The sequence below is a fragment of the Octodon degus genome, unplaced genomic scaffold (genome assembly GCF_000260255.1).
Source record: "Octodon degus isolate 3935 unplaced genomic scaffold, OctDeg1.0 scaffold00067, whole genome shotgun sequence".
NCBI lineage: Eukaryota > Metazoa > Chordata > Mammalia > Rodentia > Octodontidae > Octodon > Octodon degus.
In genome coordinates, this window is record NW_004524643.1 from 2,387,973 (window position 1) to 2,391,624 (window position 3,652).

General features: G+C 50.6%; 1 pseudogene; it reads left to right on the plus strand.

Annotated features, from left to right (window-relative positions):
• Positions 1–3,652, plus strand: part of LOC101565778 — a 10,295-nt pseudogene that overhangs the window by 5,408 nt on the left and 1,235 nt on the right.

Below are 3,652 nucleotides of genomic sequence, written 5' to 3' on the forward strand. Positions count from 1 at the left end.
TGTCTCAAAAAAATAAATCAAAACCAAAATAAAAGCTGAGGAGTAGGGCCAGCCAAATAGCTCAGCTGATTAAAGCGCCTGCAAGCAGGCACAGGGGCAGGGGCCGGGGATCCCCCCCCCCCCCCCCCCCCCCCCCGGGGGGGGGGGCGCTGAGACGGCAATTGAGACTGGTTTGCTGGCGCGTGCCTGTAATACCAGCTGTTGGCAGGCTGTAAACAGGAGGATTACCTCCCATCCCCGGTTCCGAGCGGCGCTGGTGGTGCCCAGCAGAGGGAGCTCGTGGCCAGGCCAGCGGGGGAGTGGGGGGCGGTTGGCCGCGTGGTGGGGAAGGGGCACCCAGGGGCACCCACGCTGCAGCGACTCTACCCAGGCGCTCACCCCCTTGTGGCTCGTTGGCTGCGCCTGGCGTCAGGGTCAGGCGTTGCCAACTCCTCTCTGGAAAACGAGTCATCGGAGAATAAAACTTAAATACAGGCGAGGCTGAAATACAGGCCAGGTGACCAGCAACAGCAGCATTTGCTTTGTGAAGGAAGAAAAAGAGCAGAAACAAAGACAGAAGAGAGAGAAGAAAGGAGGGGAAGGGAGAGGAGGGGAGGGAAGAGAGAAGCCCAGGATGTGTTTCTCAATACACAATCCAAAGGCCCTGAGTTTGATTCCCAGTACCACAAAAACAAAACAATACCCTTCCCCAAAAGCCAGGGTTGACCCAGACAAGACCAGGGATCCTGGGACTTGCTTCTCAGTCCCTGGGTCCTAGGGTAGGGCTTTCTCCAGCACCACACTTTTAACATGTTCCTTGGCTCTGCCAGAAATCTCAATCTCTCTCCCTCCGCATCTCACTGTGTAGTTCAGAATGATCGGAATTCAGTATGTGTACAGCCCAGCCTGCCTCAGATTCTCAGAGATGCTCTTGCCTCAGCTTCCAGAGTGCTGGGATTAGAGGCACGTGCCACCGTCCCTGGCTGAAATTGCCTCATCCTTTTGTGCAGATGTGCAGTTTCTCTGGGAAGAGGTTTTATGGCTGCCAAAGAGTGCAGGACCTTAGCTTGCACAAGCAGGGCCAGCGGGTTTATGGGTTCAGAGCCCTGTTGTCCTGACACTGAGCCCAGCCCAAGCCCTGGAAGCAGCTGCCTAGGTAGCGTTTGGCTCTGCTGCAGGGCAGGTAGAGCTGAGCTGGGCCCTCGTTCCTTATACAAAGCCCAGCCCTGCCACCGCATGAAAACTGGTTTCCTTTTAAAGCCAAGTTAGGTGCTGCAGATGTACTTCTGCAATTCTCTGGCCAAGACAGAAATAGCTCTCTGGTGGGTTTTCCCCGTTAGTCATGCAAACCCTCCATGCCTCAGTGACCACTGGGTTTCGGCCTCCTGCCTGATTGGACCTGGTCAGACCCTTTGCTGTCGCGGGCAGAGTCCCCAGTGAGCTCTGCTAACCTCACTGGCTGGGCTTTTCCTGGGCTGGTGTGTGGAGACAGCTAAACTGTTCCTTTTATGTGGAAAAAAAAAGGGGGGGGGCTCTTGTTTTAATTGTGAACAGTAACAACAAAAAGATTGAAAAGTCATTCATAACACAACTTGTAGGCTTGGTACAGCAGGTAATTTTATTTTTGTTATAGTTCGTTTTGTTTGGAGGGATTTTTTTTTTTTTTTTTTTTTTCAGAACCGGGGATTGAACTCAGGTCCTTGCACTTGCCAGGGAAGCACTTATTCCACTGAGCCATCTCCCCAGCCCCTGTTTGGAGGGATTTTAAGACAAGGTCTTGCTATGTAGTCCAGGCTGGGCTTGAACTTGTTTTTTTTCTTTTTCTTTTTTTGGCGGAACCGGGGATTGAACTCAGATCTTTGTGTTTGCCAGTCAAGCACTTATCCTACTGAGCCATCTCCCCAGCCCCCCCCTTTTCTTTTCTTTTTTTTTTTTTGCCTTGAACTTGTGTCCATCTTCTTGCCTCAGTTTCCCTGAGTGCTGGGATTACAGGCATGCACCACAGCTGCCTAATTTTATTTTATTTTCTTGTTTTTTTAATTGACAGAACCGGGGATTGAACTCAGGCTCTTGTGCTTGCCAGGGAAGCACTTATTCTACTGAGCCATCTCCCCAGCCCCCCCCTTTTCTTTTTTTTTTTTTTTTTTTTTTTTTTTTTTTTTTTTTTTTGGTACTGGGGATTGAACCTAGGGCTTTCCCACTGAGCTCCCCCAGAGCTTTAAAATTTTTTTTTTGGTACTGGGAATCAAACTCAGGACCTTGTGCTTGCCAGGCAGGTGCTTGTGCTGCTGAGCTGTATCCCTGGCCCTACCTCAGACCTTTTCAAAATTTTTTATTTTGAGACAGGGCCTTGGTAAGTCACTAAGTTGCCCACTCAGTGCTACAACATGTGATCTTCCTTCCTCAGCCTCCCATAGTACTGGGATTACAGATGTATGTCTGTATTTTCTACCCTATAGGCAGCATATTGCTGCATTTCCCAGTTTTTTTTTTTTTTTTTTTTTTTTTTTGCGGTACCAAGGATTGAACTCAGGACCCTGTGTTTACCATGCAAGCACTTATTCTACTGAGTTATCTCCTTGGCCCCTAGCATTTCCCTTGGTTGTATGTTTACACAGTCTCCAGGGGTGTGTGTGTGCGTGTGTGTATGTGACTGTGTGTATGCTTGCAAGCATGTGTAGCAGTGGTAGTGTGTCATGAATGGTATGTTCAGTTTCCACTGAAACTTTCTTTTCTCAGGGTGATTTCTGGTGTCAGGGTGACTTCTCCAGCTCCAGAGAATTTGTGCCTGCTTCATGCATTCTTCCAGCAAAGATTACTGAGCATCAGTTATGTGCCAGGCGTTGGCCCAAGAGCCAAGGATCCAGAAGCGAATAGGGCAGTGTCCCTGGCCAGGTTTGGTAGCACACAGTTGTAATACCAGCACTCAGGAGCTCAGACTGAGGCAGGAGGTATCAGATCGTTGTGAGTTCAAGACTAGCCTAGACTACAAAGTGAGTGCAAGGGCAGTCTGAACTGCATAGCAAAACCCTGTTGAAAAGAAAAAAAAAAAAAAAGTGTCCCTGGGAGCAGTTGGCTGAGCTCTTCTCTGGAATGTGGTCAGGGAGGACATTTTGTATGAGGCACTGTGCTGTTTGAGCAGAAAAGGAAGGGCTCTGTGCAAGCCTGGGCCAGCATTTGCCCCAGAGGGAAGGCAGGTGCAGGGCCTGGGTGGAGGCTGTGTGCCAGGTGGGGGAGGCTGGGGAGGCCACAGGGCCCAGGCAGCTGAGTCAGAGGCACATGCGTAGGGGCCTCTGGCTCAGAGGAGGACTAGAAGCCACCCAGGGGCTTTGCTTGGAAGCTGTGAGCAGAGGTACCTGCCTGGAATCCCAGCCCTCCCAGAGGCTGAGGAAGGGGGATTGAAAGTTGAAGGCCCGTTTGGATACCTCAGTAAGATGCTGTCTGAAAAAAATGGAAGATTGAGGATGGAGTGTGATGTGAAGGCCCTGAGTTCAATTCACAGTTCCAGAAGAAGAAGAGGAGGAGGAAGAGGAAGGGGAAGGGAAGGGGGAGGGGAAGGGGAAGGGGGAGGGGAAGGGGGAAGAGGAGGGGAAGGAAGAAGAAGAAGAAGAAGAAGAGGAAGAGGAAGAGGAAGGAGAAGGAGAAGGAGAAGGAGGAGAAGGAGAAGGAGAAG